The sequence below is a fragment of the Magnolia sinica genome, chromosome 11, assembly GCF_029962835.1.
Source record: "Magnolia sinica isolate HGM2019 chromosome 11, MsV1, whole genome shotgun sequence".
In the NCBI taxonomy this organism is placed as follows: Eukaryota; Viridiplantae; Streptophyta; class Magnoliopsida; order Magnoliales; family Magnoliaceae; genus Magnolia; species Magnolia sinica.
In genome coordinates this window covers 18,747,663-18,775,507 of record NC_080583.1, presented here as the reverse complement: position 1 = coordinate 18,775,507, position 27,845 = coordinate 18,747,663, and the positions used below count along the sequence as shown (strand labels likewise).

Here is a 27,845-nt window from a genome sequence, read left to right as displayed (position 1 = left end):
GGGTTAGAATTCAGGTTGGGTCAAGCATGGAGGATTCCAGTTGGTCACCTTGGGTTGAAAGTGCTTGAATATTGATTTTCTATAAGATGAAGATTGTCTGAGTAATATTTGTTGATCCAATTCATGATGGTGAATGGTACTCTAGTTCGGGTTCTTATTCATACAGATGTTACAAAGTACCTAAGCTTCAAAGCTGTGGACGGGGGCTATGTCTTTAATAAAGGAAAGGTAACCCCATTTCTGTTCATTAAACTTCAATGTGTTGATGATCTGTTCTGCCATCACTTCGGCTTTCAGCAGTTCTTATGCCTACACTTACTGATCATTGCAACAGGTTCACAAGGTTCCAGCAACAAACATGGAGGCCCTAAAATCTCCATTGATGGGCTTATTTGAAAAGCGTTGTACTTGTAAGTTCTTCATCTATGTCCAAAATTATGTAGAAAATGACCCCAAGACACAAGAAGGGCTGGACCTTACAAGAGTGACGACTAGAGAACTTATTGCATATGTTCCTGATCTTTCACTTGCATATACAAAATTATTTCATAATGAGAAAACTTTGTTATAATAATGGAAGTATCTACTATTAAGTTTTGATTTATGTGCCTTGAATTGAACAACTCACATTCTCACATGGATTTTTTAAGTTCAGACCAGTCTGTATGATTTTGTCATGAGGCTGATCCACTACAAAGCACTGTAGGTTAAACTTAACCTACTATGCAATGTGTGGAGCCCCATTGTGATGTGTGCATGACATCCATCAGTGCATCATGTGTGCCCCTTCATGTTCTCCTTGGCTCTCAAAAATAGGTTGATCCAATAGTCAAGGGAATCATACCGTATAAAATCATGCTCAAAACATAAAAAATCACATGGTGTGGCCCACCTTAGCTTTGGAATGACTTGATGTTTGGGGTGTCCGTTCATCTCTCTGGTGCATCCTCTGAAATATACAAAAACTTGTGGACCCCACATGCAAGCTGGAATTGGAATTACATTACTGTCAAGCATAATTCAAAAGCCTGTAAGCTCAGCTTGACTTCATTATTTAATATTTAAGTTAGATAATTGGAAAATGTTTGGGGTAACATGTGTAGTATCCTAGTTGAAGGCAATACTCTCCCCACTAGAGGTGGGAGTTTTGAAGTGCCTTAACTTTTACTAATGGACACCTTAATCATGTGAATGACTCTACCCAAGTCATTGGCTGAGTTTAGCTGAAATGGTTGATCTATTTTGTTTTTGCAAATTTAGTTGGTATTGCTATACCTATATTAGTTGGTATTTTGAATAGCTCAATGTTTATTTTGTCTTTGGCTATTGCAGATTTTGCTTGTTCAGAAATGAGAAGATCAGTGTATGCTCCTGAGTATTGTCTTTCTTTTCTATGTCTTCTTGTCATCATTTTTCTCTATAATTTAGTTCTTCAGTTTCAGGGCATAACTTTTTCATATGACTACATTATTTATATAATGAAATTGATTTTCAGCCATGTGCAGTAAGCTTTCAGATCATAGCAAAGCTGAGAATAGGGTATTAGTTGATGGCAAATTAATAAACAGTAGAGGCACATCCATGAAGTTCTCACTTGCGATTGTTGAGAAGCTATTTGGCTGCGAGAAAGCATTGGATCTTGCTATCAATGAGAACTTTAAATAGACATATAACTATTATGTTCACATTATACTTTTGTGAATGGATTAAAATGAATTATTGTATTTTTTATTGAATGAATGAATAATTGTGTTTGATTGAATGAATGAATGATTTAACCATGAAGTATTGATCTATATTAGCTTATATGAGTTGATCTATCAAGGCATATACTACAATGGTAAGAGATGCCATTATTATATTATATTTAATTATTTATTATTATTTTTTAAAAAAATAGGCAGTAGCTACGGCTATTAACGGTAGCCCTTTATCTCAAAACTGTAGCTGTTACTAATTTCAGCCTATTACTGCGATTCTCACTCTACTTTTAGCTACAGATATAATCTGTAGCTGTATATACTTTAGCGCTACAAAAATTATTGCTACGGATTTAATCCGTACCTATTGTTTCTATGGCTATGGATTAAATCCGTAGCCATAGATTTAAGACCTATGGCTACGGTACCAATGGCTACGGTCGTGCTATGAACTATAACCGTAGCCATAGGCCTTTAGCTACATCTTTTATTCATAGCCTTTGCCCAATTTTCTGGTAGTGTGCTTGTTTAGGGGGATATGAAATTTTGTAGCCTATGGTATGGTACCCCAATATTGGTTGTATGTTATTAGTATGTAGTAGATAATACTAAGTTCATCTTGGTGTGAAGACTCCTTTGAATTAATTAGATGGTAATATAAATTTGCCACTATAGATCGTATTTCGTTTTGGTATGGATTACCAATTATCATGATAGCCAACACTCTTGAGAAAATGGAAGCTTTTCATAGAAAGAATGCAGTCCAGGTTTAAAAAAATGAAGTATTTTTCAGCAATTGTTGTAAATCATCAAATGAATAAAATAACTCTTTGAATTGACAAATGGTAGAAAATGTAAACGATCTGTCTTTTAACAATTAAACAAAATGACATCTGGCCGTGATAGGTAGCTGAAGGAACTGTAATTGTGGACAAGTGAATGCAGGTGGGTATCAAAATCAGTACGTGGGCGATCAAGAAAATTGTAATTGTTTACATGCAATGGCTGAAGCTCACTGTTTAGATAGCAGAGTGAGTTTTGAAAGATGGAAAATCCAAGCTCGCCCATCAGTCAGATGCTTCAGATTCAACATCAGACTATCCACATGCACAGAAAAGATGCAGGCTACACAGATATCATCTGCTTTAGGAAATTTTGTTTCATTCCTACTTTAGGTGAACCAGAGGAGCTAGCTCCATTCCATTAAAAATGGCAGAACTAGGCCCCAAATTCTAGCTAGAATAGCTTCAGGCGTACTCAAAATGCACGAGATTACAACTGAAGATTGGCCATCAACATGAATTAAATTGGTGCATGTCACCCTGCTTTAGCAATTTTTGTGTGTTGATTTGATTGACAAATAGCCCCACAATTATTTTTTTTTATTTTTAAAAAATAACGATAATAAACTAAAACCTAACAAAGAAAGTAGAGCTTGCATTGAGATCAAGCAAGCAAGCTCCAAATCTAGAGTGGGAGGAATCTGACAGAAAGTGCAAGAAGAATTTAGAAACCAAATTGGGTCTCTAAATGAAATTTCTTCCAAGAGCCCCATGATCAAAATAATGACAAATATTGATGTCTAATTGCCAATATAGTAGTGTATGGCAGCAGATTAAGTCCACTAATAGTAAGAACAAGAAAGGAATGAACTCCAAAAAAAAAAAAATGAACTCAAAAAAATTTGAAAATATGTATTGATGGAGGTAAGATGGCATTGGGCTCTATTTTCTCATACCCACTGAAGTGATCCCTACTGAGTGGTGATTGCTTTGTACTTATTGGATCGGTACTGCCACCTAGTCGTTAGCCTCCCTAGAAGACCCGATTTGGCATTTCCTCTAACTTTATTGCCGACTTCATCAGCCGATGCGACGTAGTGATTTTGAGCATCCAATCGGTTTAGTCTTTCTATACATTCAAAGGCATTTACGATAATGCGTGTATCTTGTATATGCCGATGGCTTTAATAAAAAAGTAAAAGTAAAAGAAAAGGAAAAAAGAAAAATAGTTTATGGCACCAGACTTGCGTTTTGAACATGAAATGTACATGGGTTGCGTGCAAATACAGATATGCAATGATACCCATGTTTTTCTTTTGTTGTTTCATTGTGAATTATGGCAAATCGAAAGAAGTGTGTGTGCATGTGAATGGCTTGACTAACAACTATCTTTTCTGCGCTATCATGCACCATAAGGAAATGGGTCAAGATTGTAAGGATGCAAGTTTAAGGGGTCATGATCATGTTGGGTGCACATAATAGATGAAGGTGGTTTTGATGCTTATCCAGCAAAGAATAGGAACTATTTCTAATTGTTCATTTTATTACAAACAGCATCCCTTCATTTTTTATTTTTTATTTTAAATTTTTTGAATAATGTTATAGAATGGTAAATTTTAGTTTATTTTTTAGTAAAGCATGGTTATATACATATATATTATATATTATATACATATATTCTACGTGCATGCTTTTTCATTTTTTCGTCTCCGGGTTAGAGGAATGGGAAGTTCAACCCAAAGCTGAAGTGCTAACTTATATCGTGAGCCTGTACCATACACCCAAATCATATCTCAAACAAATAGTTATTTCCCCCTTTTCCTGATGTAGCTTGCTTGGTACAACGGAGTGGTTGGATAAAAGACGTGGATATTTTCTTCCAGTGGTTATCAGCAATACCATTTACTGGTGGTGGTTTCAGTGAAGCTGCAATTGCAGAAGGGCTTGCTGAAGCATTAATGGTACATTTCATGTTCATCTCTACATTCTCCATACGGTTTAGTTGTTCGTGTTCATGATGCTTTGTTGATATATGAGCATTTCGATTGTTCTACTTTCAATTCATTTTTTAAATATATTTTTCATGAGCATAACACCTCTTGGCTTATTTACTTAAAAAGGATCTCAGACCAAAAGGGGGATTTTCAATTAATTTATTTCACATAGGTTTCTAATATGGAAGTGAGTGCACGAGTGATAATTTCTTGATAGAACTTTAATGGTATTTGATTTAGGAGAATGTAAGACCTAGCGTCAGTTCTTGTGTGTACATGTGTGTGTAGGTATACATTTCATTTCTTTTGGTCCCGCGGTCTTACCGGTCGAATCCGGCGACCCGCGACCCTCGGATAGTGTTTACGGTCATCCTTGAGTCTGGTTACGTTGACCCAACTCGGATCGGCCCAAGACCTATGCCATCTTAATCGCATCGTCGTCACGGTTCTGACGACGTGTCTTGTACGTCCATCTGATATGTAGATCAAAAGTTATGAACATTTCATTGTATGACCCTTAATCATGTGGCCCACTTAGGTGGAATGCATGTAGACCACCACCACCCTTAGCACAAGTTCCAAGGTACACTACCCACACCACACAAAAGCTCCGTAACTAACACTACCTATCTCACACACCACCAAGAAACATAACCTAGCCTACAACATTGTAATCTCCTCCCCTAGGCAATCACTGCCTTTCTTACAAAGCAATCATGATCTCTCTCTCTCTCTCTCTCTCTCTCTCTCTCTCTCTCTCTCTCTCTCTCATTTTTTCCTATCAATCAATTTATTTCGAATTTCCCTTTCTTCCCAAATTCTCCCCCCATCTAAACCCAAAAACCCCTCAAATCCTACCACTAAAAATACATCTCAACCATCAAAATCTCTTCCTTGCTCCAAGATCTTCATGATATAGGAGTTTGAGAGTTGGATTCCAAGTGGGTGACTATGTTTTTGCTGATTTCTTTTCTATCCTTTAATCTTATTATTTCTTCATGAATGGATCATATGGAACCCACCAATCCATGGTGTGGATCCCATTTGATCCCATATATGTGGCCCTTTGGCCCATCCTGCATGCATGTCATGTTCCGTGATGGGGCCATTTTCCATGCACCCCAACATGATGTATCTCATGATCTACACCATTCTAAGGTCATCTAGACCTTAACATCATGTTGGGATGGCACCGCAACCATTCATTATGATTATAGACCATGCATGTGTTTGATCTATGTTGTATCACGAAAATCAATTAAATGTGTGGTGTGATTGATGAAGGGGAGGACCTCAATGTGGTGGAGCCTCTCCTCTTGTGGCCAATCCTTTTTTTCTGATGTTAGCATTCTGATCATGCATGTGTGGCCCACCTTGTAGACCAACAAAAATCCAGACCATCCATGGAGGTTGGACGTCCATGGCGGTCCATCCTTAGACCTATGGCTCTAAAATCCACCTGGGGGCACATGCAAGGGATTTTTTATGATGGGGAAGGTCTAGATATTTGTGGGGCCCACTGGGGTGGTGTACAACATGATTTTTGGGGGTTAAATCTCATCTTAAGTGATGTTTGTATTTAATTTCTCTCAATTACATGTTGCTGTCCAAATTTATCTGGACAAATTTTTAGGCCAACTTGAGGCCAGAATTTGGAGCCTTTGGTGGGGAGTTTTGTCACGCCCCAAACCCAAAAATCGGATTCACAAGAATCCTGATTGCCGAATCTAGTGCCGACAGCCTCCGTAGTACTCCATTCTCGGCTCCCAGTGCCCAGATGCTAGGTTCCGATCCTAGGATCCTACAAGGAGGATTTTTCAACATGCATTTATCTCGTAAGAGGCATAACTACAAGTTTACCCAAATCACAAAGGCAACATCATCATCACATATCCACTAATATAAACATTTGAATACAATGTTGAAAGGGAAAATACATATGTCAAAAATTAACGCACTAGAAGACCGCTGCACACTCCAAGCTCAACGCTGTTGTAACCTAACGCCACCTGCACACATCTATCATGCATAAATGTATAGAAAGCTTAGAGGGTGGTGTAAGTGTGTGAATAGAATATACGTGCTCAGAATGTAGTATCGGAGTAAACAGAAATACTGGTAAGTCCACGAACCATACAATATCAGAGTAAGTCGAAATACTGACAAGTCCATGAGTCAATCAATATTAGAGTACGCAATACAAATCAGTTATGCAAATGAGAAGTCATAAAGAATCAAATATTAGATGCCATATCTAGACCATATAGATGCAAAAACACAGTAACCCAAAATATCATATGCCGCGGATGTAATGCAATATGCGGTGCGAATGGAATGACCATGCTGGAGTGTGAAGTCGGGATGATAGTACGTAGTATCGCAGGCTATGGGGTCCATCACAAGGAACTTCTATCCAAACCAGTCTCATACCTAAATTTGGATAGTCAGACTCAATGTGGTAAACTCCTGATCTCAGGTTAGTCGTGCACCCCAACCGAAATCCTGGCCATTGCGAAGGCACACGTAACAAAAAGTTGTGCACCACTAGCCCGAGTGGATAGTGAATGAGTATACAACTCATGCCTAATGAGTCCATATATCAGAACTGTTCATCTCTGGGATCATCACCGAGATCTAGTACACTCTACACCAGCTTGCCGCCCCATTAATCGCACAACTGAGTAAATGGAAGAGACCTTACTATCCGCTTAGCCAGTAATCAGCCAATATCTACCTGGTACGTTAATAACAGACCCATTCATGAGCTGGTCAAACTCAGCCAAGCTATGCCTACTCCCTCAGGCGAGTAAGGCCACACTCCCTCCCAACCAACCATGACATAGTGGGAGACGTGACATACTGGTATACGGCCCTCATGCACTCATATATATTCACTCAGTCTCGACGTTGGGACATCCTCTAGTACCAAGAGGGTTTAGAGATTTTCACCTAAGATCATTTATAGCAGCCCGATGCTAGAACAGATTTTCAGTGTCCCATCTGGCCATCCACGATATGCCTGTGGAGGCTATGACCCTGATGTCGCTAGAGCGTACAGTGATCACAATACACAATTTAAGATGCATGAGTCATACAATCCAGTCATGCATTGATCCTACGCATACCGTGCACTCATGTGAGACAATCTCCGCCTATCAAGGAGTCTCATAACAACTTACCCAATGACATATGCAATAGTCAATCATATCTCATAACAAACATGCAAATGATGCGTATGGGCATGTATCATGATGTTATGCTGTCACATACTCATAATCGGTATTAATAATCGACATCGACAATCAGCCTCGACAATGTGGACATTTAACCAACATTGTCCCAAGGAATGGCCCACATAGAGCCTAACATATAATGAACCCATGGCCTCACACAAGGGCCTAATATACAACACCATGGGTCTTACTTAAGAGCTTAATACACATCACGATGGGCCTCCCACATGAGTCTAAGATATATCACAATAGGCTCTATCGCCTGGCCCTCAAATGCACCACAATGGGCCTCATCACATAGGCCTAATATATATCACATTGGGCCTCAAACACGGGCTGAATACACATCACAATGGGCCTCAAATACGGAGCGCATATACATCACATTAGGCTTCGACAATTAGAATCGGCCTAGATAATCGACCTATACAATCGGCCTCGACAATCGGCCTTGACAATCGGAATCGACAATTGAAATCGACATCGATAATCAGCCTCGAAAAACGGAATCGACCTCGTCAACCGGACTCAGCCTCGACAATCGAAATCGGCCTCGACATACAGAATCGGCCTCATCAATAGGACTCAGCCTCGACAACCGGAATCGACAATCAGAATCGGCTTTGACAATCTACCTCGACATTGGGAATCGAAATTGGCCTCATCAATCGGACTAGACCTTAACAACCAGAATCGATAATCAGAATCGGTCTTGACAATCAGCCTCGACTAACGGAATTGGCATCGTCAATCGAACTCAGCCTTAACAATCGGAATCGGCCTCGATAATTGGCCTTGACATACGAAATCAGCCTCATCAATCAGACTCAGCCTCGACAACTGGAATCGACAAAGGAATTGGCATTGACAATCGGCCTTGACATTCGGAATTGGAATCGGTCTCATCAATCGGACTTGGACACGACAACCGGAATCGGCCTTGAAAATTGGCCTCGACATTAGGAATCGGAATCGGCCTCGTCAATTGGACTCAGCCTCGACAATTGGAATCGACTTCGACAATCGAAATCAGTAATCGGCCTCTACACAAGGCGGGATCCCTGGATGGACAGCCGATGATGGACCAAGTAATATTAATGGGGCTCAATTGTTTGGGGTAACCCACTAGAGAATGACGAGAATGTGCCTAACCAGGCCTAATGGGAGGTCACAATGTGGACATTCAACAATCATTGCCCATCAATGTGGACATTTAACCAACATTGCTCCCAAGGAGTAGCCCACATAGAGCCAAGCGTATCGTAGGCCCAGGGCCTCACACAAGAACCTAATACACATTACTATGGGCCCACACATCAACCGCATGTGCATCACATTGGGCCTCGCTCATGGACCTCATGTACATCACAATGGGCCGAAATACATGGACCTCATATATGTCAGTTGGGCCTCAATACATGGGCCGAAAAATACATCTCATTGGGCTTTACCAAATGGGCCGAAAATATATCACATTTGGCCTTACCAAATGGGTTGGAAATACATCAAGTAGGTCACATCATATGGGCCTAATATACATCACAATGGGCCACAACCCATGAGCCTAATACATCACGGTGGGCCTCATATATGGGCCTCAAATACATTATAATGAGGTGGCCCAACAACCAGTCCAACACTTTTCTGAAGTTGGGCCCAAACCATGAATATAAGACTCTTACATTGAGGGGAGTCCACGACCCAACCCAATACACATAACGTGGTGGGCCCACAGATAGATGGCCATTCGGACAATCGTGTAGTCTCAAGAAGGTTTCAATGGTGTGGCCCACATGAGTTTTGAATCTACTTCAGCTAAGGCCCATGCCCAATGAGCGGGTCCACTAGAAAGGCGGGGCCACATCACAAATGAGCTGAAGAGAATGGATAGCAGAATGAAGCATTCATTAGCCTGTGGTCCACTCGTCCAAGGACGGTGGATGAATCCCACAATCACGTTGGATCTCCGGCACTGGAGGCCTTGACTCCCTTCTTTCTATTATTATTACTATTATTATATTATTATTATTTTTTTAAACAGGTTTGGATGACCTTGGGTGGCAAATGAGCATCGTGATTGGCTCTGGAATGTTTGAATGGTGGTGGCCCCTGACCACTGTCTTGTATGGTATGGCCCACCTGAGGTTGCATCTGGTCCATCCTTTGGATTTCATCCTAAAATGACTTGGAGAATGGAATGGATGGCTTGGATGACAAGTACATAATGGTAGGCCCACAAGAGAATTTCAACAGTTAAGAGTTCAATGCCACGTTTTCTGTGTGGTGTGGCCCGTCCTGGCCATAGATTTATGTTGATCTTGGGACCATCACCTAACATGAGCTGGCAATACATATTGGCGGTATGGATAATACACATATAATCAAGGTGGGTCCCACAGAAACTCTCCATCCAGGAAGGGAAGGACGGCTGGGAGAATGGGTCCCACTGATCTAGACGATGGGATAAAATCCATACATCATGGCTGGTCCACACGTCCTACGGGTGGGCGGCTTGGATATAACACATACCTCAACGGTGGGTCCCACATAAATGGACCATGTGGATATATAAAGCATACATCACGGTGATTCCACACGAGGACGGTGTGGATCCAAAACATACATAACGTGGACGACAGTAAAAAGGGATGGACGGTTGGAGGAATGCACGCATCACGGTGGATTTCCACCGTCCCGATGTCTGGACGGTGTGAATGTAACACATGCATTGAGGTGGGGTCCCACCGTCCATCAGATGGATGGTGTGGATAGCAGGTGAGACCCCAGGCCTTGCTGTTTCAACACAGCAGCCCTGTAGCTGGTGCAGGGCACTCCAGCCAACCTACCATCTCAACAGGTGGGTCCCACGTTGGGCCCACCACTCATGATATATGTATATAATATATAAATATATTATTATATTATATTTTTCTTTTTTTTTTGTAAATTGTCCAGACTCTGGATGTCCTTGATGGACGGACAACGTGGATATGAAAAACATTCTTCAGGTGGGTCCCTCCTGCCACGTCTGGACGGTGGAGACCCTACACATGCACCTAGGTCCCACCGTCCAGCAATGGATGGACGGTGTAGATAAAGCACATACCTCGTGATGGGACCCACAAAGCTTGCTGGCGTCTAGTACGCCAGCTAGTCCATTTCCAAAATAGGTGGGTCCCCACGTGGGGCCCACCATATACTATATTAATATATATATTACATATAATATATGTATTATATTATATATGGGTCCAGCGTGAGGGATCTCCACCATCCCAACCGTGGGATGGTGTGGACCTCCACCTGCAATAGGATGGGCCACACCATCTGATGGACTACATATAACACATATTTGTGGGGCCCACTCCATCATGATAGATAGATAAAGAGAGAGAGAGAGGGAGGGAGAGGGAGAGAGAGAGAGAGAAGCGGTGAGGAGGGGAGGGACCCCGCCACTATGGGCCCTCCCTATATAATACATATATCAAGATGGGTCCCACATATGTGGGCCCTCAAATCACAAAATCAATAAATAAAAGCACCCACCTCGAGATCTCTTCTTCCTTCTTCCGCCAATGCATAACAGAGCCCCAAAGGGACAATTTCAACGATTGAGATGGGCTTAAGATGGTAGGATCGGGTGGTAGAAAGGTGGGTCACACTAGCTCTCTCCCATGGAGCTTGGACATGGGTTGCTCTCATGGAGCTTGGAAGGAAATGAGAGAGAAATAAGAGAGAGAGAGAGAGAGAGAGAGAGAGAGAGAGAGAGGTGATAGGTGAGTGATGTGAGTGATGGGTGAGTGAGTGATGGGAGTACTTGTGTAAAAAAGAGAGTTGACTTTAAGGGGGGGTGGTTGTACTTAGGGATGAGTATGAGTGATGGGAGTAATGTGTACTTGATTGATGTGATTAATGGGATTGATGTGATGTTTTCTAGGGATTGCAATGCTTGGCATTTATCCTCGAACTGAACGCAGGCCCACATCTCTTGGCCTGAGTATTGCCTCGACGCGTAATAAGTGGTATCGGAACCACAGTAACAGCGCGGTCGCTAGGGTACAAGTCTCGGGTTGATCTAAGTCTTGAATACAGGATATGACTCAAGGTTGTGCGCAACTGCCAATAACAGATCGTAGGTCACCGGAATTCAACCGGGAGGACCGTAGAAGCCTATGTGACAGTACGGGCTAGGATACGGGCCTCACAAGTTTTGTAGCAAGTGATATATGATTTTTAAAGGTACATGTCTCACTTATAAGCATACCAAATTTCAGCCTCAACTCACCTCATTTGGGTCTCCAAAAGAATGGAGCAATATGAGTACCTTGCTGGATTTTCTGCTGTAATTCCAACAACATTGCAGTCTGGAAACTTAAAAATATAAAATAATTTCTAATTAGGTGGGCCACTTTGGTGGACCCTATCTTGTACTATACATATGTGGGGATGTAGAATCAATTTTCTCCAATTTTTTGACACCTTGGGCCCACCCTACTGGGTGCTCAATCAGGGTCTATCCAGAACTCTACACTTAGCAGATTTTCTATACAGATTGTATTCCTTAATTTAATTAAAAAATTTCTGATTATTTAAAAATTTTAAAATTTTGTAGAGGTGTCTTACACCCATGGTAGGACCTACCTGTAAGTTTTTGGGGTCAACGGACCCCTGTACCACCTGTGGTACAGGCTGGACCGGCCCACCAGGATGGGACGCCCAGGCTGGGGCGTCCAGCCATGGCTGGCCGTCCATGCCAGTTTGTAGGCCTACCTTGATGTATTTTGTTGTCCCACCATCCATACAATCTTGGTCCATGTGGGATATGGTCATCTCCCTCAATAGCTTCCATTTTTTAGACCCATTTGGATGAGTTTTGGGCCAATTGCCCAGGCCCATTAGACCACTGCTGGACCTTCATCCAGCAGCATGGTCCACCTATTTTATGTGTTTAATTCAGCCCTCCTATCTGGTGGGACCCACAAGGAGATATGTGGGCCACCAGGGAACTTATACTTAATTTTTTTTATTATTTATTGGGCTCCAGCAGGCCCATGATATAAACGGGCTAGAAATTCAGCAATGGGCCCAACTAGCTGCCCCTAATGGCCTATTTTGGTGTAGCCTGGCCCACCAAGCTAAGGGCCTTTTTTAGGGTAGGCCCAAATCATCTTTGATCTTCTAAGTTAGGCCCCTTCACCATTTGGGCTTGTATTTCACCACCTATTGTGATGGGTTAGGGGCCATAAGTGCAAGTAGTTGGGCCCTTGGTTGCCTACCAAAATGACCTTGTATATGGGCCAAGTTGTGAGGCCCAACTCACTTGGATAAAGTTATGATATTGCCCATATGGTTGGATTACCGGGCTGCCCATTAGGCCCACCACAACATATGTGTCTATAATCTTCATGGTTGGGCCCAAACCTTGTCTATGGGGCCACCATATTGCTTATGAGTTGGGCCTTGTATGTGTGCCCAGTAGGCCCTTGATTGGTTTAAGCCTTGGGCATTGATTTGTATTTGGTTAGAGGTGAGCTACCTCTTGGGAACCAATTGAGGTTGGATGTTGTCACGCCCCAGACTCGGTAACCGGATTCACAAGGAACCCGATGACCAGTTCTGGCCACAACAGCCTCCGTAGTACCCCATTCTTGGCTCCTGAGGCAGGTTCCGATCCTAGGATCCTACAAGGAGGATTTCCATAACAGTGTAATCATTTCTAATACAAGCATACCCAAGATCAAAGCAAGTATATCTGAGAATAACAAGGCACACATCACAAAATGCACTATGAATTTGAACTTTTACAAGCTTACATTGGTCCGAAAGGACATACATAAGATAATGGGAAAAGAGAGAAAAGTCAACAACACTGGAGTCCTCAAGCTTAACTCTACTCCACGCTCTGCCACTATGACGCTTGCCAAGGATCTCCTGGATGCATCAATTGTGCATAAGCTTATAAAAGCTTAAAGGGTGGTGAAAGTGTGTGATAATGGTGCACATAAGAATAACAGGAGGTACAAGGAAAGAAACATACTCAATGAGAATATCACTAACCTTACCAAGGCTTATCATGAGTACGATGCAATGAGTACTGGACGCCATACTAAGGCAATGCATGATGGGGTTTACATAGCCAATGCTAATGCGATGCAAGTAATGCCAGTGCTCATATCCAAACCACATGTCAAGTACATTTCCAATCATAAGGAAATCACCGGGGTCCATTACATTGTCGAATGACTGCCGCTCTACAAACCCTGCACAATCAAATGAGCGTAAGAGACCTCACTACCCACCTGTGGATAACCAATCACCAACAGGGCTCGACAGCAGCGGACCCATTTCACGAACTGGTCAGACTCAGCCTAGCAATGCCTTCTTACACTAGGCAAGTAAGGTCACACCCCTATCCAACCGACTACATGACAATGGAGTCATAGCCTAATGGTATAAGGCCCTCGTGCGCTCATAGTTTCCACTCGGTCATGGCGTTGGGGCAGATCCTTGGTACCATAAAAGTTTTGAGAATTTCACCGATAGGTATCCTATGCACCCGCCATGCTCATATAATATTTCCGGTGTCCACTCATACGGCCATCCACGAATATCCCTGTGGAGGCAAGGCCCTGATGAAGCAAGGGTGGTATCATCATGAAATGTGATGTTAATGCATGAGTCACACATACAGATCATGCACCAGCTTTAGGCACTCAATGTGCATAAGGGGAGAAACTTCATCCCTCAATGACCACCATACAATGCATTTAGTTCATGTAGATTATGTATATGGGTCACAATGATGTAAGTGTGCTACCTGTAAAATGTGCATTCCTCCATCCCAAGGAGGGACAAGGACAAGATCTATGGTCAAGTACTCTAAGGAGAAATGAAGTTCTCTTAGTGGGGGCTCAACAGTCTGGGATGACCCACAAGGTAGGGGAGTCCTATAACCTCAGGGAGGAAACGGGCCTAATAAGGTCCAAGGTGGGCCTTCAACCACTTATAAGGGCCTTAGGAGCCTACCTTAGGGCCACCAAGGAGGATATCTAACCTCAACTGGGTCCCAAAAAAGTAGCCTGCTACGTATGTAAAGAAAGGTCCAAGGCATATACAATTCATGGCCTAGTGGGCCATACACTAAGCCCAATACATAGGTAACCTGGTGGGCCCTTAAACAAGGTTAGGGCCCCAACCATAAGGGTCATGGGTTCTGTCATGCCCTAAACTTGAAAAACGGGCTCACAAAATTCTCGATTACCGAATCCGGTGTCGACAGCCTCCGTAGTGCCCCATTCTCAGCTCCCGACAATCATATGCTAGATTCCGATCCTGGGATCCTACAAGGAGGATTTTCAGAATAAATATTTTTTGTAATGGAGCATAACCACAAGTTTACCCAAATCACAAAGGCAACATCATCATTACATATCCACTAATATAATCATTTGAATACAGTGCTGAAAGGGAAATACGTATGTCAAATCCAAGCTCCATAAGTCAGTTATATGCTCCAAGCTCCACGCTACTGCAACCTAACATCACCTACACGCATCTATCATGCATAAGCTTATAGAAAGCATAGAGGGTGGTGTAAGTGTGCACGCAAGGCAAGCGCTAAGTATACCATAAAGCCCATAAATCATACATCTTCAGAATAAGTGGAAATACTAACAAGATCATAAATCATACGATATCAGAGTAAGTGGAAATATACTGGTAGGTCCATGAATTATACAATAACAGAATACATAATGCGGATCGACTATGCAAATGTAGAAGCCAAATATCAGATGCCAATGATGCAATGTAATATGCAGTGTGAATGCAATGACCATGCTAGAATGTGAAGTCGGGATGATAGTACGTAGTATCATAGGCTTCCACCACAGGGGACTTCTATCCAAACCAGTCTTATACCTAAATTTAGATAGTCAGACTCAATGTGGTAAACTCCCGATCTCAGGTTAGTCGCGCAACCAACCGAAATCCTGGCCATGCGATGGTACACGTAACAAATAGTTACGCACCACCAACCCGAGTAGATAGTGAATGAATAAATGAATGGATATACATTTCCTGCTCAATAAGTCCACATATCAATATAGTTTCTCTCTGGAGAAATCACCGGGGTCTATTACACTCCACACCGATTACCTCCTCCCTAGCTAAACAGCCCAGTGAACTAGAAGAGACCTCACTATCCGCCTAGCTAGCAGTCTACCAATACCTATTCGGCTCGTCGATAGCGGACCCATTTATGAGCTGACCATACTTAGCCTAGCTTATAGCCCCCTCACTTGGGCGGATAAGGCCACACCCCCTTTCAACCGACCACGACATAGTGAGAGACACGGCCTCATGGTATAAGCACCGGTGCTCATATTCCACTCAGTCTAGATGTTGGAGCATCTCCTGGTACTAAGAAGGTTCTGGAATTTTCACCCAAAGACATCCTACGTGCCCACAGTGCTAGAACCAAGCATTTTCGGTGTCTCATCTAGCCATCCACGATGTGTCTGTGGAGGCCACGGCCCTGATGTCATTAGGGCGTACAATGATCAAGTCACATATATACGAGATGCATGAGTCACACTATCTAATCATGCAGCAATCCTGCGCGTACAGCGCGATAATGTGGGCACTCCATCTCATAAGGAGTCCCGTAAATAGTCTGCCCAATAACGTATGTTATGATCAAACATTTCTCATATCAAGCGTACATATAATGCATATGGGCATGAATCATGGAGCTATACTAACCATGTTATGTGGTGATGAACTATCCTTCCAACGAGGATGAGCCTAAACGGCCAACACATAACAAGTATGGACCTATCAATGGGCCCTAGGGAGAGTTATAATGCAGACATTTAACCAACATTAATCTTACAATGTGGACGTCAAACCAACATTGCTCCCAAGGCATGGCCTGCCACAAAAACATCATTGTATATACCACGGTAAAATTACACATGCAATGGTCCTATATACATCTCATTGGGCCTCGACCCATGGGCCTCAGATACATCAAATGGGCCACATCAATGGGCCTATGTATATTGCAATGGGCCATATCCCATGGGCCTTTAAATACATCACAATGGGCCTCAACCCACGGGCCCTAATACATCACAATGGGCCTCAGCCCAAGGGCCCCAAATACACTACATCGGGCCTCATCAAATGGGTCGTATCAACGAGCCGAATCAAATGGGCTGAAACAAATGGGCTTCATGTATATCAATCGGGCCCACCCTTATGTATTTTTAAGATCCAACCTATTCATAAGTTAACACAGAGGAAGATGAAGTAAGAGCAAAAACATTAACTTGATTGGAACTACCATGGCCCTTAAGAAGTTTTGAACAGGCGATATCACTGACCCTACTATTTTCAATGGTGGGGTATGCTTGAACTATAGATCTGACTCATCATTTTACCCATGCCGTAAAATAACATTTCAAAATGGTTGGACAATTTGGATACAACATATGCATCATGGTGGGTCCCATAGGGATGGACAGCATGGATAAATCACATGCCTCATGGTGAGGTCCCCTGGCTATCTAGCAGTCCAGCTAAAGTGGTTGGACGGCATGGATAAAACACATAGGCAAGGTGGGGTTCCACCGTCCAGGGGTGGACGGTGTAAATAAAACACATACGTCAATGTAGGCTCCACCGTCCACAGCCGTGAACGGTGTGAATAAAACACATAATTCATGGTGGGTTCCATGTGGGGCCCACCATAATGTTTATTTGCAATCCAACCCATTAATAGGGTCACATGGGCTTGGATGAAAAGGAGAAACAAATTTCATATTAATCCAAGACTTTTATAGTACCCAAACAGGGTTTCAATGGCTGACGTTCAATCCCATTGTTTCCTATGATGTGGGCCACCTGAGCCACGTATATGGTTGATTTTTGGTGGGGACCACTACCCCGAGGGGGCCCACAAAATGGACGGTGTGGCTGTTCAACACACATCACGATGGGGCCCACATATGGGACCCATCTGGCTGTCGTTCACGTGCAGCAAGCGCTGCCTGCGTGCCTCTAGCAGCAGCAGCGACCTGCTGCATATTAAATTTTTTTTTAAAGACTTGTTTTTCTGATGTTTTTCACAGGTGAAGCCCATATCAACAAAATTCACCCCACCCATTGGTTTTTACTGTTCAATACAGACCAAACGAGCCTAATATTAGGCGTGTTTCGAGGTACAGAAATGGCAAGGTGGTTTTCAACGGTAAAGAAATTGTTTTCTATACTATGGCCCACCAGAAAATCGGATTGGTTCCATTTTTCGGATCAACACCTAAAATGATCCGCTGAATGGGATGGACGGCATGGATTGAATACATATATCAAGGTGGGGCCTGCATGAGCGGCCCACCTAAAACCTTTTTTTTCCTTTTGCTACAGTCGTTAGTACGCTCACTGTCAGCTCACAATTCACTTGTTGCCAATGTCCAGCATCCCTGGATGCTGGACGGTTGCATATAACACATGTTTAAGGTGGGCCCCACCCACATACATGCTATCAGGGTGGGCCACCAAATGGTTGGATGGTGTACATGAGACCCACATCAAGGTGTGGTCCCTTTGTTGAATGGTTTGGACGTCTCACAACTCATTTAAGTGGGCCACATAATCATATCATCACACATAAAACAAATGAAAAAGAGAGGGAGAGAGAGAGAGACACACACGTGTGATGGAGGGACCCCGACATTATGGGTTCTCCCTTGCATTCAATCATACATCAAGTGGGTCTCAATACATGTGGGCCCACCAAATCAAAGATCAACAGTGGAGATTCCTTCTCCACCAAAATGGAAGGTCTAGATGACCTCTATCCATGCAAAGAAAATAAACATCATGATGGGGACTATGGAGAATGGCCCTATCATGAAATGATCATGAGAATCAAGGTGGGCCATCGGCCACACCTAGGGTCCAAAGTGAGATCCATACCATCAATTGCTAGGCCTCACTTGGCCCATCATCAAAACATGAAAAATTTAGCCTATAAAGCACCCACCGTTCGATCTTCTTGGTCCGATGAAAAGTAGAACTCCTTGTGCTTCACTTTGACGAAAGATGATGAGGTTTGAATGGCTAAGATGAAGGATTTGGGATGGGAAAGTGGGCCACACACATGCACTTTCTCTCCTTGAAAATGTTGGACGTGAGCTTATTTGGGTGGTTAGAAAATGTGAAGAGAAAGAGAGAGAGAGAGAGAGAGAGAGAGAGAGAGAGAGAGAGGGTGGTTGTAAGAGAAGTGATGGGTGATGGAGTGATAGATGTGAGGTGATGGTCTGTGTAAGAGAGAAGGTGAGAAAGAATTGACTTTGAGGTTGCTTGACTTGAGGAGAAAGAAAGCTTTGATTGATTGATTGAGTGATTGATTGATGGGACATGCTGTACAGATTCTCTTGGGATTGCAAACACGAGGTATTTTCTTTGAAATAAACATCGGCCCGCATCTCCCTTCTAGGGTATCGGATCGGTATGTAAGACGCAGCGTTGGAACCGCGCGACGACGGTGCGGTCGTAATGATACAAGTCTTAGATTAAACTGACTCAGATCTATGGGTTACGACTTAAGGTCGCGCGTAAACGTCAATTATACGTTGCAAGTTACCGAAATTCGACGGGAATGATCGCGAGAGTCGATGGAACAGTTCGGACTAGGATACGGGTCTTACAAGTTCACTCATTGTGGTGGGCCTAATGGGCAGCCCATTATCCCAACATATGAGAAATCCTATTTAACACAAGTAAGTTGAGCCTCACATCTTAGCCCAAGTATGGATTTATTATAGTGGGCAAGCAAGGGCCCAACTACTCGAGTATTTGGCCCATAAGACCCATCACAATGGCATTGTAAATATAGGACCCAAGGGTCCAACGGGCCTATCGAAAATTTCAGCTCAACCAAGGCTAAAAGGCCCATAATTAACTAGAAGACTAGCTCAAGAAGAATCCAATTGGAATGGGCCTTTAATCATGTACTAATTAAGCCCAAAAAATAAAATTAAGATGGTAAGATAAATGACTTAAATCCTCCTCAAATCTAGTAGGCCATACTGCCCTAAAAGAACATTTATAAGCAATAATTATTGTGCTCAATGCCAAATTCCAGCCCACCCATTTAATTTCTAAGTTGGTTGGAGTCCAACAATAGAAGTATTTCTTAGTGTATTTAATCCCTGATGGCCCACACACATCACTGTGAGCCCCACCATATGAGAGAGGATATGCAACACATATATCAAGTGGGCCAGGCCATTGGAATGCAGGCCCAGCAGTAGCCTAAGGGAGGGATGTCCCATGTGTAGGCAGCTCTATGGGCTCGGGGTATCTGGCCCCAAAATCCACCCAATGGGCCCCAATTGAATACTAGAAAAAAAGGGGAGAATGATCAATCCTCTAAGGACCCCACATGGATGGATGGTGGGATATACAACACATCAAGGTGGGCGCACAAAGCAGGCTAGACGGCCAGCCAAGGCTGGATGCCCCAGCCTCCGCGTCCCTGCCAGGTGGGCCACTCCCGGCCGTACCACGGTTAGCTAAAATGTTTGTTGGGTCTGAAATTTTATAAGGTGATACTTTCATAGGTAGACCATACCTCCACAAAATTTTAAAATTTTTAGACACCTAGAAATATTGTAATTAATTTAAATAAAACAGTCTGTCCAGAAAATTGGACTGACCTGGACGTCCCAACATGGTGGGCCAGTTCAGCCTTACCACGGTGTGCACAGGGTCCCATTGGCCCCAAATATTTGTAGGTAGGTCCCATCATGGGTGGGCCACCTCTCTGTAAATTTTCATGATTTTTGTTTACTGATAAGTATTTTAATTAAATTCAGAATTACAATCTGTCTAGGAAGAAATGTTGTTATCCATGCATTGTTTACCCAATAAGGTGGGCCCAAACTTCATCTAGGAGGGGGAAAATGGAAGTTTAGTATTTTTTTATAAAATAAAGTAAGGTGGGGTCCACAAAAGTGTCCCACCCCTTAGACAAACCAAGCTGAAGTGTGTGTTTTCCCTCCATACATGTGGGCTGGACAGCCCAACAAGGTGAACCGCCCACCCCTATGGGCCTCCCTTTTTGGGTACCATTTCATGGGCCATCTAAGGTGTGACCCACCACATCTCAAGATGGGGTCCACACCTTCTCATTACACCCCATAATTATTAATAAAAAAAATTCATGATCCAAAAATTCATGCCAAACATTGAACATGACACTCCATGCAACAGTCCAGATTTTTGGACAACAATACATGACTGGACACACCAGCCTATATCTCAATAATCTCAACCATAAAAAGGGTGTGTGGCATTCTTTAGTGGGACCCACTTATGTCCAGATCACAGACTAAGTCTAGGACACTTGCATGCATTGATTAAGGTGTCCAAGGATCATGGAGTTGGGTGGTAAGGGCGTCCCACCTTGCTGGATTATTTTTTTTGGGACATCGTAGGCCCACCAAGTGGGCCACACATACATGATCATCCACACATCATAAAAAAGAGAAGAAGAAAAAAAAAAGTAATCCGGCCATGGGGGTAGGGCCCTGCCACTAATGAGCCCTCGCAAGAGTCAATCTCAACCATATAACAATGTTACTTGAACATGTAACATTAAACTAATGCATGCATGATCTATGACTAGAATAGATGGTTGGGATGCCAACTCAACATAACTTCTAGGGTCTAGATGCCCTTAAAATAAAGTGGATTATACAATACATCATGATGGGGTCCATAGAGAATGGCCCCATCATGTTTCATGATATGCATATAGAATGGGCCAAAAGGCCACATCCATGGGCTTAAATGGGGTCCCCACCATGGATTGGTAAATCCCATATGATCCAATCAGAAAGAAAAAGAAGATCAAAGGGTAGAAAAGAAAATTAAAAATTATAATCACCCACTTGCAAATCAAGCCTCCAAACTCCTACACCATGAAGGTCTTGAGCCTAGGAAGAAGTTTTAATGGTGGAGATCTACTTTTAATGGAGGGATTGGGAGTATTTTGAGGATTAGGGGGCTGGAGAAGAGAGGGAGAAGGAGACGTTGGACTGGGGTGTTCCTAGCAATAGAGGGAAATGAGAGAGAGAGGGAGAGAATAAAGAGAGAAAAATGTCATCATTATTTTATAAGAGAAGTCATCATAATATAGGGAGGAGATTACAATGCTTAGGCTTTTAGGCTAGGCTTGGGTGGTGTTTGTTGAGATGGGTGGTATTTCCATAGAATTTTTGTAGTGTGTGTGTAGTGTATATGGGGACTTTTTCCATGGAGGTGGTCCATATGCATTTGCACAAAAGTGGGCCACATGATCAAGGGCCATACTATGTAATATTCATAACTTTTGATTCATAAGTCAGATGGATACACAAGACACATCGTTGGAACCGCAACAACGATGCGAATAAGGTGGCATAGGTCTTGGGTCGATCCAGGTTAGGTCTACGTGATCGGACCCAAGGATGACCGCAAACACAATTCGAGGGTCGTAGGTCACCGGAATTCGACCGGTAGGACCACGGGACTACAAGAAATGAAATGCATACTCACACAGACATGCACATGCAAGAACTCAAGTCGGGTCTTACAGATGTCCTCCTGGGTGGTCCTAAGGTAGGCCTATGGGTTCTTCTATGGATGGTTAAAGGCCCACCATAGGCTTTAGGCCATTTTTTTTAAGGGTCAATGTGAATGTATGTTGAGCCTACCTTAACGCATGTTTGGTTCAGGCCATCCAAGCCTTGGATCGCCCGATCATGGAGGCACTCTCTGCATTAGGTTGCTGCTGGATTCATAATCTAGCTGCATACCCACTCGATCTTTTCATGATGTATACACGCCCTCCATCTGGTGAGGCCCCCTGTGAATATTGTTAGCCTTCATGAGATTGTTTCCGCATAGTTGATTAATTTCTGGACTTTAGTAGGTCCAAGAAGTGAAACGGGCCAAAATTTTATCAAAGGGTCATAAATGTACATTTTTATGGTTAAAATTTTATTTGGCTGTGGGGCCCACAATATTGAGAACTTGTGTACGCGTTGCATGCTTATGTTTTCTTATAATCCTTGGGCTTAATCAGTGCATTCTTTTAGGTCACCTTTAGTAATCACATGAGGAACCCATCTTAGATCAGATTTTTCGGGCATCCCGTGGGCCTAGAGTGGGTTGGGACATCCCAACTTGGCCCAGCCATATATTGGGCCGACTTCCACCATCTTGATGGACATGTGGGCTGAGATAAGGATAGTATTGGGCCCTTGGTTGCCCACTTAAAATGTTAGTGTTGGGCTGATGTAGTGGGGCCCATTTCATCCAAACTTAAACTTGTTTTTGGGCCGTATATTGTGTACGCGGGCTGCCCACCAAGCCCAACTTAATGCATGAATTCTATGGCCATTAAGAATTGAGCCTTGGGCCTTAATTCATCTCTTGGGGCCCATGTTGTTGAAGATAGTATTATTCCCCTCTTTTTTTCTTATGGCCCATTATGAGGAGTATACACGTATGTGACCACCTATTTTTATCTTGAATGTAGGCCTTGGGCCTTCTATCCATATAGTTCATGGTTCTTATGCCTTTTAGGGAATGGTGGTTAAATGTCCCCATTATGGACCCCTCTGGCCCGATTATATCTAAGTGTGATTGGATGCTCATCTAAGACTCTTGGTAGGCTCATTTCTACATTACTTAGACCCATAGCTTGTATGCTCAGTCTCGTGGGCTACCCCAGGTAAATAGGCCCCCACTAGAGGTTAGATTTCCTTATGAAATTGTCTAAGTACCAAGTCTTGGTTCCTTCTTAGATAGGAGGAATGTACTACTTTGTATATCGCCGCATAGTGCGTCTAGATCCATCTTCATGGCCCATATATTCAGTCCCTGGGTCGAGTATGCTTGAATGACACTATGTGTGTGTGGTTATGATTGTGCTATTGGGCATTGCATGATACCTTCCCCGAGGGATGTAGTATTCCCTCTTGAGCACGTTGGATGCTTGAAATTGATGCATGGTTGATTGTGTGATTCATGCATCTAGCATTGCATAACATATGAACACTATCGCCCTTGCTTCATCAGGGTTATAGCCTCTACAGATACATCATGGATGGCCATGATTAGACACCAAAAATGTTACCTGAGCATATAGGGTGCATAGGATGCCCATGGGTGAAATTTCTAAAACTTTCATGGTACCATGATCTGCCCCAACGCCATGACCGAGTGAAAACTATGAGCACACAAGGGCCTTACACCATTAGGTTGCGACTCCCACTGTCATGTAGTCGGTTAGATTGAGGTGTGGCCTTACTCACCTGAGAGAAAGAGGGTAATAGTTAGACTGAGTTTGACCAACTCGTGAATGAGTCCACTACCGTCAGGCCTTGTTGGTGATTGGTTGACCATGGGCAAGTAGTGAGGTCTCTTACGCTCATTTGACTGTGCAGGTCTGAAGAGCAGCATTCATTTATCAGTGTACTTGACCCCAGCAATTTCCTTATGATGGAAATGTACTTGATATGTGGATTGGATATGAGCACTGGCATTACTTCGTATTGCATTTGCATCGGCTGTATAAGCCTCATACTGCATTGCCTTGGCATGGCACCCAATACTCATTGCATTACAGTACTCATTACATTATATAGTCTTGGTATGGCTCCCTACAATATTGTACTGCGTTCGTAGCTTCTTGCGTTCATAACAGCCTTGGCAAGGCTAGTGGAATTGGCTTGATTATGTTTCCTTCCAGTATCCCCTATTATTCTTCTGCGCACTATTGTCACACACTTTCACCACCCTTTAAGCTTTCTATAAGCTTATGCACGATTGATGCAAGCAGGACATCCAAGGTCGACATCGTTGCAATAGAGCTTGGATAGGAGTTGAGCTGAGGACCCAGTGTTGCAGATCCTTCATTCTTTCTACTGTTACCTTATGTATTTCTTTTTAGCCTTGTACTTGAAAAGTTCAAATTCATAGTGGATTTTACGAGGTATGTCTTTATTATTTCTAAGATATACTTGTTGTGATCTTAGGTATGCTGATATTTGAATGATTATTTGGTTATGGAAATCCTCCTCGCAGGATCCCAGGATCGAAGCCTACCTTAGAAGCTGAGAATGGGGTACTACAAAGGCTGTTGTGGCCAGAATCGGCTATTAGGTTCATTGTGAGTCCAGTTACCGAGTGTAAGACCCGTGTCCTAGTCCGTACCATTCTATTGGCTTCCGCGGTCCTTCCGGTCAAATTCCGGCAACCTTCGCACCGTATCCGGTGTTTGTGCACGATCCTAAGCCAGGTCCCGCACACCGACGTCGGCTCGATCCGAAACTTATGTCTTGGCGATCGCGTCATCGCCGCGGTTCCAACGCCGTGACTTGCACACCGAACCGATACCCAGGCAAGAAGATGTCGATTAGCGTTTATTCTGAAGAAACACCGCGCGTTGCGGATTTCGAGGGAATCTCTACGCAATAAGTCCCATCAATCAACATTTAATGCATCCCATACATCAAGTACTATACCCATTCCCTCTTTTTCCAAAAGTCCACCATTCTTTCCACCTCACCACTCCTCTTTTCCAAATTTCAACAACAACCATACACCTTTACAATTTTTTCAACCCAACCCATCACTCCATCACCTCACCTCACCCATCCATATCTTCTTTCTCTCTCTCATTTCTCATATCTCTCCCAAGCAACTTAACCCCAAGCCTCATACGTCCAAGCTCCCATCTCCCTCTCAAGTGTGGTCCACCTTCCATTATCCATCTACACCCTCCCATCTCTCATCCACACCATTAATCCCCCATCATCCACCATCCAAGGCATAGGCAAGGTGCATTTGAAGCCAAGGGAGCAAGGAGAAGGAAGATAAGGTGGGTGATCCACCGTCATTTCTCCTTTTTTTTTGGGCCACATGTGGTGGGACCCGTTTGATGTATGCATGTATGAAATGGAGGGCCCATAGTGGCGGGGTCCCTCCTTTATCTCACCGTGTATCTCTCTCTATTTCTCTCTCTTTCCCTCTCTTTCTCTCTTCCTCAGAATGAAGTGGGCCCCACCAATATATTAAATCTACTCCATCCATCAAATAGGGTGGCCCACCTCATTTTAGGAAAGATTTCCCCCCCTATTTAGAGTAAATGATATATTATAATATTTTATTAATATTTATATATATGGTAGGCCATGATCATGTGGGACCTACCTTGATGAACATAGGCCACTCACGCGTGGGACCCACCATGAGGCAATGTTTATCCAACCGTCCAGCGTCCAGAGACGCTGGACGTAGGCATAAGGCATGGCTAAAAAAAAAAAAGGGAAGAAAAAGTTACTTTTTAGTGGATTGCCCATGCAGGCCCCACCTTGATGTATGTATGTGATCCACACCGTCCAATCTATTCTCCAGTCTTCTTTAGGCGTTGAGCCAAAATTTTAAGGCGATCTGAACTTCGGTGGGCCATACCATCTAAAACTATGTGAAGACATGCCGGATCGTAAAAAGTACTCGGTGGGACTCACCTGAAGTCTAATGCAGTGAAACTAGTTCGACGGGTAGAATAGTGGGATACATATAATGGGTGGGTGGATTGTGAATCACATCTCGGTGGGCCCCAAAACAAAAAAATATATAAAAAAAAATTTTAAAGCGGCGGCTGCTGCTGATGAGCGGACGGATGGACGCTGGGCCTCACGGCTCAGTGTGGCCCCCACGGTGATGAATTTCGATCATCAACACCGAGCATTTGATGGGTCCCCACAATTCATCCGTCCACGCCAAAAGTCAGCTGTATATGGAACTCCGTGGGCCACATCATTTAAAATCATGTGAATATATGCCTAAAACATATAAAATTATTTGGTGGGGCCTACCTGAAATTTGGATGCGACTGAAACTTGGTCTGTACCCTCAGCCAAGTGGGACACACATAATGAGTGGACTGGATTGTGGACCACATCACGGTGGGCTCTCTATCCATGTGTAAAATAAAATAAAATAAAATAAAAATAAAATAAATAACGGTGGGCTCCCTGACCGTGTACTGGGGATGCATAAAAAAATAATGGTGGGCCCCACCCACGGTCCGTGTGACCTTATGAATAGTTTGGGTGGAAAATAAACATTCCAGTGGGCCCAGTCCAGTGGGCCCTACCTTGGTTCAAGTAGCTTTATGAACAATTGGGTGGAAAATAAACATTATGTTGGGCCTTAAGTTGGGTGGAAAATAAACATTATATTGGGCCTTAGGCTGGGTGAAAAATAAGCATCATGGTGGGCCCCACTTATGTAAGTATTGTAAACCACACCCTCCATTGGTGTGGGCTCCATCAGGATGCATGTGTTTCATTCGACTATCCAACCATTTTGAGATATTTTAAGGCCTATTGTGGAGGCCCATCTTCATGTACTGGTAATCCTTGTTGAGGCCCACCTTGATTTGTATAAGGCCCATATTATGAGGCCCATTGTAATGTACGCAAGGCCCATGTGACTAGGCCCATGTTGATGCATGTGTAGCCCGTCATTGAGGCCCACCTTGATATGTATATATGAGACCTATGTATGGAGCCCATTTGATGTGCTGGAGGCCCATAGGTCAAGGCCCAATAGGACATACATAAGGCCCACTGATAGGCCCATGCTTGCAATGTAATTCCGCCATGGTATATGTGTTGATTTTGTAACGGGCCACGCCTTGGGAGTAATGCTGGTTTGACTTCCACATTGATAATGTTGGTTAAATGTCCGCATTATAGTTCTCCCTAAGGCCCACTGATAGGCTCAAACTTGTGGTAAGTAGGCCGTCTAGGCCCATCTCCATTATACCTAGAACCCATCTCTTATTACATGTTTAGTATAGATGCAAGATTCATGATCATTCGCACCATATGTATGCCTGATGTGAGGAGTGACCGATCATAGCATATACCTTTGGATAGACCGTTTATGGGCTCCCTGATAGGTGGAGTTGCCTCATATAAGCGCATGGTATATACAGGACTGTTGCATGACTGATAGTGTGACTCATGCACTTGCATTTGTGTGATTGTAATTACTGTATGCCCTAGC

At 43.2% G+C, this 27,845-nt stretch overlaps 1 long non-coding RNA gene across 2 annotated transcripts in view; it reads left to right on the top strand.

Moving 5' to 3' along the window:
- The first annotated feature begins 4,286 nt into the window (after positions 1-4,286).
- Positions 4,287-27,845, top strand: part of LOC131218285 (uncharacterized) — a 50,489-nt gene continuing 26,930 nt past the window's right edge. For both annotated transcript variants that reach the window (XR_009157607.1, XR_009157608.1), the window contains exon 1: positions 4,287-4,443. This is a non-coding gene — a long non-coding RNA (uncharacterized LOC131218285). The remainder of the gene's footprint in view (positions 4,444-27,845) is intronic.